At 37.3% G+C, this 13,387-nt stretch overlaps 1 protein-coding gene across 1 annotated transcript in view; it reads right to left on the bottom strand.

Moving 5' to 3' along the window:
• Nucleotides 1-12,382: 12,382 nt before the first annotated feature.
• LOC110458751 (RNA-binding protein cabeza-like) overlaps nucleotides 12,383-13,387 on the bottom strand; it is a 37,976-nt gene continuing 36,971 nt past the window's right edge. Inside the window, exon 8 of the mRNA XM_021510639.1 lies at nucleotides 12,383-12,805. The gene's annotated coding sequence lies outside the window, so the exon portion shown is untranslated. The remainder of the gene's footprint in view (nucleotides 12,806-13,387) is intronic.

The raw sequence follows: 13,387 nt of genomic DNA, 5'->3' as shown, positions 1-13,387 counted from the left end.
ACCATAATGAAAATAGAAACAACTATATCGAGTGATGAGTTGGTTCTTTATTGTGGAATCATTTTATATTTCAATGTGTCGTAAAAACCAAAGATAGTGCTGATTTTGAATCACTGCATGTTAGATACATCGTTAGATTGATGAAATAAGATTAAAAAGCACGATATATCTTGTTAACGTGTCGTGAAACCAAAAAAAAAGTGTTGATTCTGTACCCTTTCTCTGAACATCCATGCGTACAACGACTTCGAGGATCGAACCCCGGCCGCCTGCGTGGAAGGCCGGGGTGTTAACCACTCGACCAATGCGCCCATATTTTTACTTGGTTATTTAAGACATAGGAGATGTTAAGACGACATGTCGTTACCCTTTTGTGCAGAGGAAATATTTAGACGACATGTCATGAGAAAGACCGTATTTAAACACTGTGCCGAAGACGAACCGGAGCCACACTGCTTACAAATTGTTATAAGCAATTATTTTTAGTTGAAATAACAACAGAGGACTTGATAAAGCAGGTGAGTGGCATAGCTTCCTACTTTCTCTTTATGGTAATTGAACTATAGAAATATAATTTACATAACATAATGTTACTTAACATATTTAAGTTATCACTCGTTTATATTATGTGAAACCAACATCTGTGGTATTTAAGTATGCCTTTCCTTTGGAAATCATACGAGTGTTCTAAAGAACAGCTTCACCAAATAAGAAGGACCGGATTTAAACAATTTGCCAAAGGCAAACCGGAGCCACACTGCTTATATCACAGAGTACAATGCTTTGGAATCTGCTTTCGTCTTTGAAGAGTTACTTTTCCACGTATGAATCTCACAGCACGGAACAACCCCCTTGTCAAAATTCATGCTTCGAGGTTCTTTAAAATAATTAAGGTTATTGTCCATTTTCCCGTGTTGTTTCGGGTAAGGCGCGTATTTGATGAACTGCTAAAAGGGTGTCAGTGGCATCAATTACTTCGTAGCCCTTTCTTCGAGCGTCCCAAACTAACCAATTATCGTAATAATTTCGTCCGATTTGAACATCGGGTATATCTTTCCAATGGTAGTCTGGAGAGGTCAGGAAATAGTCGATGCCACAAATTTTATTCATTAATGTTCCCCTTTCTGCAGCTTTGCCGATGGTCTCCCATGAACTCGCTTCGTCGCGTGTGACGTTTGGAGTGCTCATTCGTCGCCCAACTACCATGTACGTCTTATTAACAAGTAATGGCGAATTTGCAATTTCCAGTAAACTGTTAATAAAAGAATTGGTAAAAAGGATATCGCCATTTGCAAATCCATGTAATTTTGAATTTGGTTGCAGCTTCATGGCTTCTATGAACATTTGCTTCAGAACGGGATGCCCTTTGATTTGTCGTTTGAGTGGTAACACCATCCATCCTAACTGTTTAGTCACGTCCGGTAATACATCGTTGGTGAAGAGTATGATATTTGCATGAGGCTGCAGTGAAGGCCAGTTACGTAAAGTGTTGTTATATACCTCAACGGCTTCCGGGTATGTACTCCATGATGTAAACAATGTCATGAATGGGGTTTCTTTTTTGAATGGTTAAGCACGTGTATACCACAATAGAACAACAGAATACACCCCAGAATTGAAATAACCATACCAATCCAAAATTTCCTCCACAATGTCATACTTGCCTTTTTCAACCTGAAAATACAACATAATCACTCCGAGATCATCAGAAATAATTAGTAATATTTTTTACACCAAAAGACAATTAAAAGTTTAATAAAGTCTCACGTCGAAAAGTTTGACATTCATTTTAACATCGTTTGTTGTTGTAAATGTTGATCACTCGATCTTATTATTTTTAACGTTTTTTAACGTGTTATGATCATATTGCATAGGTATCCCGTTCTAAAAATTTACATGAGCTTTTATGATTACGCTTAGATAGATATCTGCATACAAGGTTGATGAAACACGTTTATTCACGATCTTAATGGTTATTGTTTTACCGGTTTTGACAGAAAATATGCTTTCTGCCAATAGAAATAAAGGTTTTAACATTTCTTGTAAATGACCAATAGTGTAAATGAGCTGTGCAATAGTGTAAATGAGCTGTGCATCGTTAACATTGCTGTCGCCGTTGGTGTAGAACATTCTATTCTTATCTTAATTGTTAATTTGTTGACAAGTTGACATGATGTTTTAAAAACAGTGTGTCTACATGAGTCATTATGCACATAATACATGTAGCCCAAAGCTGTCCGATTCATTACTATATAAATTGCCATTATACGCACATTCTTGGCAGTGTTTTTCGTCCAGAAAAATCTTTCATGTTTCAGAAAAAAAAATTACGTAGTTGTAAAATGATTGAATACAACAGATAAACATCGTACTTGAAGACATGAAAGCGGACAAGACAACATGAGTACAAGACGTGTATGTCAAAATAGAAACACGTAAACAATGAACAAGTGAACACACACATTGAAAAAAGGTACTTTACTTTAAATATATCTACCACATCTATCCAAACACAGTTATCAGAAATTTGTCCATCTATTCATTATCACCATTTCTCTATTAGAGAGGCTGCTTTAGCACTAATACATATCGTATTTGAAGACAGGAAAGCGAACGAGACAACTGGGGTCAGAGACCGAGGTTAATACTCACCCTCACATTCAATACTCACCCTCACATGCAATACTCACCCTCACATGCAATACTCACCCTCACATGCAATTATAGTACTGAATATGAATAATAAAACCATTTGCAACTTTGTAGATTTCAACAGAATAAAAATGACTATATCATCTAATTCAAAAATGTATCAAATTACTTAAAAAATGTATTTAACCTCAATTTCATTTATTGTTTCATATAGTAACCAATAAATTCATTAAACATTTATATTAGAATTAGCTAGAAGGACTAAAACAAACTTACCAAAATACTTCAATCTGTGCTTGTCGCTTTTACCTTCTTCCTACCTCCATACCCGGGTACCTAATGTCCAACTCCCTGACTTACAGCTCACAGCTAAAAAAATGTTTTTTCAGATGGAATCCAACCAATCGTATCGGTCCATGTCACAAGTCACTTGTCAAGGTATACCCTAACACTACTAATGTCCAGTAGCTAGTCCTAAACCGGGCAGTGGCACCATATTTATTATCTACTACACGTAGGAACCCGGGAAAAATACTCGGCCTTGCTCCACAAACATCGCTGTTACCCATGGAAAACTCGAGGACGAGTTCTTTCCTGGAAGGGGAGTATGTAACCCTGGTAAATACTAGCCGCAATTTATCGCTCGGCTATAGAGAACTTATCTTTAGCTCGATCGGTTGAGCGTTAGACTAGTAAGCCAGAGGTCCCGAATTCGATCCCATGCGGAGGTAGTGATTTATATTTAACTAATCATGCGCTCTGTTACATTATCCAGATCCCCACCCAATATCTCTGTATGTATAACGACTGCGGTGTGTTAGGAGATATTTATGTATCTGTACGCGTACAAACTATACACGGGACGACCGTGATGTGTTAGGAGATATTTATGTATCTTTACGTCTACAAACTATACACGGGACGACCGCGGTGTGTTAGTAGATATTTATGTATCTGTACGTGTACAAACTATAAAAAAGACGACCGTGGTGTGTTAGGAGACATGTATGTATCTATCGTCTACAAACTATACACGGGACGACCGCGGGGTGTTAGGAGATATTTATGTATCTATGCGTGTACAAACTATACACGGGACGACTGCGGAATGTTAGGAGATATTCGTGTATCTATAGTGTACAAACTATACACAGTACGACTGCGGTGTGTTAGAAGATATATATGTATCTTTACGTCTACAAACTATACACGGGACGACTGCGGAATGTTAGGAGATATTCGTGTATCTATAGGGTACAAACTATACACAGGACGACTGCGTTGTGTTAGAAGATATTTATGTATCTTTACGTCTCCAACCTATACACGGGACGACTGCGGTATGTTGTATCTTTACGTCTACAAACTATACACGGGACGACCGCGATGTAGGAGATATTTATGTATCTGTACGTGTCCAAACTATACACGGGACGACCGCGGGGTGTTAGGAGATATTTATGTATCTATGCGTGTACAAACTATACACGGGACGACCGTGGTGTGTCTATACGTGTTAGGAGATATTCGTGTATCTATACGTGTACAAACTATACATAGGACGACTGTTGTGTGTTAGGAGATATTTATGTATCTATACGTGTACAAACTTAACACGGGACGACCGCGGTGTGTTAGTAGATATTTATGTATCTGTACGTGTACAAACTATACACGGGACGGGCGCGGGGTGTTAGGAGCTATTTATGTATCTGTACGTGTACAAACTATAAAAAAGACGACCGTGGTGTGTTAGGAGACATTTATGTATCTATCGTCTACAAACTATACACGGGACGACTGAGGTATGTTAGGAGATATTCGTGTATCTATAGTGTACAAACTATACACAGGACGACTGCGGTGTGTTAGAAGATATTTATGTATCTTTACGTCTACAAACTATACACGGGACGACTGCGGTATGTTAGGAGATATTCGTGTATCTATACGTGTACAAACTATACACAGGACGACTGTTGTGTGTTAGGAGATATTTATGTATCTATACGTGTACAAACTATACACGGGACGACTGCGATGTGTTAGGAGATATTTATGTATCTGTACGTGTACAACCTATACACGGGACGACCGCGGTGTGTTAGGAGATATTTATGTATCTGTACGTGTACAAACTATACACGGGACGACCGCGATGTGTTAGGAGATATTTATGTATCTATACGTGTACAAACTTAACACGGGACGACCGCGGTGTGAGGAGACATTTATGTATCTATACGTGTACAAACGATACACGGGACGACTGCGATGTGTTAGGAGATATTTATGTATCTATACGTGTACAAACTATACACAGGACGACCGTGATGTTTTAGGAGATAATAATGTATCTATACGGGTACACACGATACACGGGACGACCGCGGTGTGAGGGGACATTTATGTATCTATACGGGTACACACGATACACGGGACGACCGCGTTGTGTTAGGAGATAGGAGATATTTATGTATCTATACGTGTAGAAACTATACACGGGACGACCGCTGTGTGTTAGGAGATATTCGTGTATCTATACGTTATACGTGTACAAACTACGTGTACAAACTTAACACGGGACGACCGCGGGGTGAGGAGACATTTATGTATCTGTACGTGTCCAAACTATACACGGGACGCCCGCGGTGTGTTAGGAGACATTTATGTATCTGTACGTGTACAACCTATACACGGGACGACCGTTGTTTGTTAGGAGATATTTATGAATCTATACGTGTACAAACTATACTCGGGACGACCGCGGTGTGATAGGACATTTTTGTGTCTATACGTGTACAAACTTAACACGGGACGAGCGCGGTGTGAGGAGACATTGATGTATATATACGTGTACAAACGATACACGGGACGACTGCGGTATGTTAGGAGATAGTCGTGTATCTATAGTGTACAAACAATACACGGGACGACTGCGGTATGTAAGGGTAAATTCGTGTATCTATAGTGTACAAACTACACACAGGACGACCGTGATGTTTTAGGAGATAATAATGTATCTATACGTGTACAGGTTATACACGGGACGCCCGCGGTGTGAGGAGACACTGATGAATATATACGTGTACAAACGATACACGTGACGACCGTTGTGTGTTAGGAGATATTCGTGTATCTATAGTGTACAAACTATACACAGGACGACCGTGATGTGTTAGGAGATAATAATGTATCTATACGTGTACAAACTATACACGGGACGACCGCGGTGTGTTAGGAGACATTTATGTATCTATACGTGTACAAACTATACACGGGACGACCGCGGTGTGAGGAGACATTTATGTATCTGTACGTGTACAAACTATACACGGGACGACCGCGGTGTGTTAGGAGATATTTATGTATCTATACGGGTACAAACTATACACGGGACGACCGCGGTGTGAGGAGACATTTATGTATCTGTTCTGTACGTGTACAAACTATACACGGGACGACCGCGATGTGTTAGGAGACCTTTATGTATCTATACGTGTACAAACTATACACGTGACGACCGCGGTGTGTTAGGAGATATTTATGTATCTATACGTGTACAGGTTATACACGGGACGACCGCGGTGTGTTAGGAATTATTTATGTATCTGTACGTGTACAAACTATACACAAGACGACCGTGGTGTGTTAGGAGACATTTATGTATCTATACGTGTACAAACTATACACGGGACGACCGTGGTGTGTCTATACGTGTACAAACTATACACGGGACGACCGTGGTGTGTCTATACGTGTACAAACTATACACGGAACGACCGTGGTGTGTCTATACTTGTACAAACTTAACACGGGACGACTGCGGTGTGTTAGGAGATATTCGTGTATCTATACGTGTACAAACTATACACGGGACGACCGTGATGTGTTAGGAGATATTTATGTATCTATACTTGTACAAACTTAACACGGGACGTCCGCGGTGTGTTAGGAGATATTCGTGTATCTATACGTGTACAAACTATACACGGGACGACCGTGGTGTGTCTATACGTGTACACTATTTTCAGCAGCTAATCATTTAAACTTAGTTGGAATAATTATGATGAGATGGCAATGACATTGTATCCAAATGATAAGATCCTGTACCATTTCTGGAGCCAGAGAGGTTAATTACAGGCACCCAAGGAGGGAAAATTACAAGAGATAATTAAATACGGTTATCAAATGCTCTTCATGGATGTGCTTTATACATATTTTAAAGTTCATAACCTTAGGGTCAGCTGTTGACCCCTGGTGAGAAGGTAGTTTTTTTTAGTTAGTTAAGGATTAACGTGAATACATTTTTCATGTTATGGAGATATAACACCGCGAAGCGGTTTATGATGAGAGTACACTGCGGTTTTATGTGTTATAGCTCCATAACACGAAAAATATATTCAAGCTAATCCTTATATTTTAATCTACTATACACAATCCCTGTTGAAATCCAATTTTATTGATGGACTCTTTTCTCTTAGAAATGATTGCGCTGCAGTATCAGCCAATCGAAAACGACGTTACAAATGACGACGTCATTTTTTACGTTATGGGCTGATAACATAAATTTTTAAGCCAATGAAAATGCTTGTTACAAGCAAGATTAAATTATTTTATAATAGGCAAAACACTTTCGTCACTTTTCAGCTGTATTGGAATAAGTATGATGAGATGGAAATTAGATCGTACCAGCAGAAAGATTTTCTATCAACCCTCGAGCAAGAGTGGCAGGGTCAAAATTCAAAATCATTGGTAAAATGTACAATATCTTCTTCTGCATGAACATCAGCTATGTACAATGTATATATACGTACTACATGTACAATCAAATATGATGTGCATAGATGGAAAGGCCCTTGGAGCTTTATCTAAATTGTTAATATGATTACCCCTGGGATAACTGTTCTCCCTTAGGGAGTACGTACAGTTTAGTTATATTTGATTAGTTTACTGTAGTTTATATAGAGATATCACTTTGTGGCATATTTTATCCATTTTCGATGGGAAATGATTTAGGAGACTTCACAGGAAAGAAGAGAAGAATGTCAACCATATTTGGTTGGAAGTTTTCTCAGGTGGTAGGGATTCAAAAATTATACTAATGGAGGATTTGACCACCGAGGGGGAGGGGGTGACAAAATAATGTTTAACTTGGATATTATCGAGATCCCCACCCAATATCTCTGTATGTAATTGCTGAGCATTAAGAAACGAATACAATCGTGATATTATTATTGACCCTGGTGTCTGACCTCACCCCTAGCGACTTAATGTTTAGGTCATAACTTTGATAAACACAATTATGATATTAGTATTAACTCTTGGATCTGGTCCACCCCTAGGGACATAGTTTATGGTCGATACCTTTGAAATGGTTGAGATCCCCAACCCATAACCATATATACCATTGCTGGGCATAAAGATCAAGGCGAGGGATACAGGCCCTCTGGGTCTCTTGTTTTAATTATCGTTCTTTTTGGGACGTGACAACTAATTAATAATGTGTGGTTATTTCCGGTTGACAAGAAAATACAGAAAGCCTAAAGGCACTAAAGGAAATGAATTATTTCGGACAAACTTTGGATGATCACTGCAATGTTATATTAGCATATAATAGTGATGACGACAAATACAAAAATGAAACAATCCTAAATGCGAACGTTCTATACATCTTTAAAAACCATTACCCTGTTAAGGCTATAAGTGGCATCAAATGGTCACTCTGACATGTCGCCAAACGTTTCAACATTGACTAACATTTTAATTCCTTCGCACTTGAATATATAATTGTTAGGTATATGGTTTATTAAAATAAGAAGAATAATAATGAATAAATATACAACATTTATAAAGCACCTCATTTAATTTGTAAAATTACTCGAAGGCGCTTTACAACATGAAAATAGTATTGCTACAGTGACAGTTATAAAGAAAATAGTCGTGATACATTTTAAATGAAGGGTATCAAATTTTTAAATTGGGGTTCCAGCCCCTACCCCGGGGTAAGGATATATAGGGATTTGAAGGGAAAATAGACCTATATTTCAACAATCTGCTTCAGATTTTGGTGTACTAGTATCAAGTACTGTTCATGGTGTTTATCAAAATTGACCCATAGTCATCAGGTCTTCCTTTGGGAGGGGGTATCGTTTACAGGGTATTAACACTTTCGGGTATATTTTACCCATTTTCAATAGCTAATCATTAAAACCCGGTTGGAAAAAATATGATGAGATGGCAATAACATTGTATCAGAACAGAATGTATCACCTCTGGAGCCAGGGAGGTTGAACCAAAAAGGGACGGAAAGATCCCTTTGTAAATTTCATTACTCCAGGGATTTCTGATCTCAATTTACAATTTGCTATAGTTTATATAGGGAAATAATGTTATTGGCATATTATATTTTTAACTCTACAGGAAATAATTCAAATTTGCTTGAAATAACAGTGAGATATAAATGTGATGCTATCAGAAAGTAAGATTTTGACCAACCCCTTGGGCCGATTTTATAGATTATGTATAATAGGTAAAATCACTTTTGGGTAAATTTTGTCAAATTTCTAACATGTAATATTATTGGCTTTCTGGTATTGTAAAATGATAGTTGAAATTCATTTAAAAATGGTCATACATTGTAATGTATTCATTCCTCAAATAGCATCATTTGATCCGTGATGTTACCTGCCATAACAAGACAAATATTTTTAATTTTACAATAGATATGGATCTTACATGTTATATTATTAGTTTTCTATTTATTAGTATACAATGAGAGTTAAAATTCATTTAAAAATATTCATGTATTGTGATTTATTCCTCCCTAAAACAGATTACAAACAAGACACATGTAATGAACTTGCCGAAGAAGCATTTAAAAACCCTTCATTATCTGTGGCTGGTGTAGCGAAATGTTCAAATACACACGCTGGTATGATTTGTCAAGCGCATTTAAACATTACAATTAATTGTGATGAAATCTGTAATTTATACAATTTACTTAGGCAGGTGTGAATATTTGATTGTTAAGTTAATATCTCAATATGTTGCTCCACATATTTCTTGTTCAGCTTTGAGCAATAATTTAACAATTGTATCTTTTGAAAATGATTTTCTTAGTTGCAAATTTTCATGCGTTTATGATATTTGTGTATATGTGTATATGCTGTCAATAATGTATAGCTCATCTGGCCTGAAGAGGCAGAGTGGTGGGGCCAAATCGGTTAAGTAAAGGAAAATATTGAAAATCCTCCTTTTGTAGTAATTAAAGGATTTTAACCAATTTTTTTCTATAGCATCTTTGGGGGGATTGGTCGAATGGTTAACACTCCGGCCTTCCAAGCAGGCGGCCGGGGTTCGATCCCCGAACACATGGAATATTACAGAAAGTGTTTTTCTCCTGCCCACACAACTCCAACAACCCAGGTGGAGTATAAAATGGTCTGGGGTGGGTGTTGCGGTATCTGTGCTGTAGCATTCAAGTGAGGTGGCACTATAAATGATACCGTTGAAAGCACGGTCCCACTACCAACAGAACACAATACATCTCCAGCACACACACAGGCATACACACATAAGGAGATATTAGCCAGGTGGCATAGGACTAGTAGTTAGCCCCTGATAAGGCAGCTCCTGCGAATTTCTCAATATTGTATTGATTAATATATATGATAATTGAATTGACTGTATTGAATTGTATATCTATGTACTGTAAAGCGCTTTAGAGTGGCTTATGTTAGCTAGATAGGGCGCTATATCAAATGTTGCATATTTTCTTATATTTATTTATTTATACTGTCAAAAACACATGACACTCAAAAGGCAAGGTAAATATTTTGTTATCACATATGGTCATAATCAAACAGGAAGTCAACTTACCAAAGGTTAAAGTCATCGAGTCAAAGGTCAAGGTCAAAATTTTATTTAATTTTAACCGGTAAATATTTTGTTATCATATTATGAAGCAAATTTTGTCAAAATTATTTGGGGGTCTGCATTTGCAGTTAATCATGCTGCCCTTCCGTCTGTCTGTTCTCTGTCCGTCTGTTTGTTCTCTGTCCGTCTGACTGTTCTCTGTCCGTCTGTTTGTTCGTTTGCACTCGGAGATTATCTCAGGAACCAGAAGATCAACTTTCTAAAATTTCACATGGTTATACATTGTGATACAGATATGCAATAGTGGTTTTAAAAAGTCCTTATATTAAGGTAACTGTCACTGGCTGGTACTAAAAATAGAACAGGTGATATACTATCAAAATCGCATTGTATATGGCCGTGTAAATATTGTGGACACCAACTTATTTTTCAAATAAATAACAAACAAACATGATTTACGTTTAATGTTTTACTTTATATCATAATACTTTTCCGGTTTTAAAGCTTTAAATCACACGTTGCATAACTAAATATGGCTTCATCTTCTGTTCCTTTCACACAGTCTTGTTAATACTTTTAATTTTGTGACATTGTGGCAAATGATACAGATCAATACCTGCTCCCAAGAGAAGATAACTCTGCAATACGCAAAGACGGAATAGGTGATGATTAAAACTGTGCAAATGGAGGAGGCTACCCCTTTGGAGAGGGATGAGAAAGGAACGGAAGGTAAAAAGGGATCATTATATGTAATCGATGTAACAGCAAGTCTGATTTCACTACTTTTAAAAATATAGGTATAAAATGTAATATTATTAGCTTTCTGGTATAGTAAAATGAAAATGTAAAATTCATTTAAAAATATTGATACATTGTAATGTATTCCTGTCTCTAATAGCATCATTAAACCCTGGACTTTAAATTAGCATTTATTCCGTGGTGTTACCTGTCACAGCAAGACACATATTTTAAATTTACAATAGATATAGATCTAACATATTATATTATTTACTCTCTGGTATTATACAATAACATTTTAAATTCATTTGAAAATACCTTACATTTACAATGTAATTTGTTCCCTTTTGTTCATTGCACCTGTCACAACAAGACACATATTTTTAATTTACAATAGATATAGATTTAAGATATAATATCAAGCCTTCTGGAATTGTACAATAACAGTTAAAATTTGTTCGAAAACATCCGTATATTGTTATTTATTCCTACCTGAAATAGAATAATTTCACCTGTCACAAAAAGAGACATATTTGCAATTTACAATATTTGATTATTATAAACTTGCCATAAATGCTTTTAAAACAACCCTTTCTGTGGCTATTGTAAGCAAAAATTTCAAATACACACTGGTTTGATATATCAAGCACACACAATTTACTTAGGCAGGTGTTAAGATTTGACTGCATGAAAAATTAAGATATCAATACCGTACTTCATTAGATACCGTATATGGAGAACCCATCATAGCAGAATGAGAAATGAGAAGGCGGTGTCTCGCTCCTAAAAACTCCTAAAAAGGTCACTGTGACCTCACTTTGACCTTTATCTCGATTACTGACATAATTTATACGATTATCAAACACATTGTTCGTTGGTTGGTTGTTCAAGCTTTGACATCCTATCAACAGATACATATACGTATCGCCATCTAGGACAGGTATAATTTGTCTCAATCCCAGACCTGTAGGGGTGAATTACCCGACAAACCACAATCAATTAGCAAAACAGGAGCAGCATCATCATTCCTTATCCTGATCATCATATAGAATGTTGTGGAGTCATACATGGAGTCTAATTTTTAGTTTTTTTTTTTTTTTGTTTTTGTTTTTTTTGCTTTAAATACATAATCAGCTTTGGTCTATTAGGGACAAGCCAGGTTAGGATGGCGGACCAAAACTGCAGCACCCGGAAAACACACGGACACTTTAAGATTTATCATGCTTGTGTCGCATTATTGTATAATACTTTCAGGGAATAATTACTTACCATGATATTCATTTCTGAGAGAAAAACTTTATATCTAAATTCAAATGCAGATTTACTCAACGAGCCCTGTATCCAAACTAATTTTTAGCGGTGTCATATTTTATTACATTTGGTAATGTTATAATTTGAATGTCTTCTTTAATATTAAATTATTACTAGGGATCTGCATTTCCCTGTTGTAATCAACGTGCCTTCAGTCTGTCAGTTTATCCGTCCCTCCACACTTCCGTTTCCGGAGATTATCTCTGAATCCAAAAGACTTCTCTTTCTGAAATTTGACAGGGTGAATCACTGTGATTTTTATATTTGCAATAGATATTTCAATCGTGTTTAAGGTCACTGTCACTGTTATTTAAGAAATAATCAACGGTTATACTATATGTGTGTATTACGGTGGAATATATCAGGAGAGTGAGAAAATGCTTTCAATAGGCACTGCCCTGCAGATGGGGCGCAAAAATTGTACCTGCTGGCCCCATTGTATGATCTTAAGAGGCGTCTAAATTTGAGATCTCATCTTTTCTCTTCTTTCTAAACAACGTTCTTCTTTCTAATTGACCAACTAATGCCTCACTTTTTGCCTTTAGTTGAGCGTTTTCCCATGTTAGGAAGGTTTTGGGTTCTGTCCCCTGGCCTAGACATACCAGAGTCTGTAAAAATGGTAGTTTCCACTCCTGCTTAACGCACAGCAATTAAGGAGTAGGACGACTGGTTCGCCCGTTGTCAGTATAATGTGACCGGGTGGGGTGTCCTGCCGGTTGTCTTCGGCAGTATGTTTCAGTGAGGTAGCACTATACAGTCGGCATCAGTTCCCCTATTGGGCTCCTCCCTTCTGCCCCCAGGGGGGGGG

This window comes from Mizuhopecten yessoensis, unplaced genomic scaffold (genome assembly GCF_002113885.1).
Source record: "Mizuhopecten yessoensis strain PY_sf001 unplaced genomic scaffold, ASM211388v2 scaffold9739, whole genome shotgun sequence".
NCBI classification, from domain to species: domain Eukaryota; kingdom Metazoa; phylum Mollusca; class Bivalvia; order Pectinida; family Pectinidae; genus Mizuhopecten; species Mizuhopecten yessoensis.
Note: the sequence above shows the minus strand (reverse complement) of the source record. Positions and strands in the feature narration are given on the sequence as shown.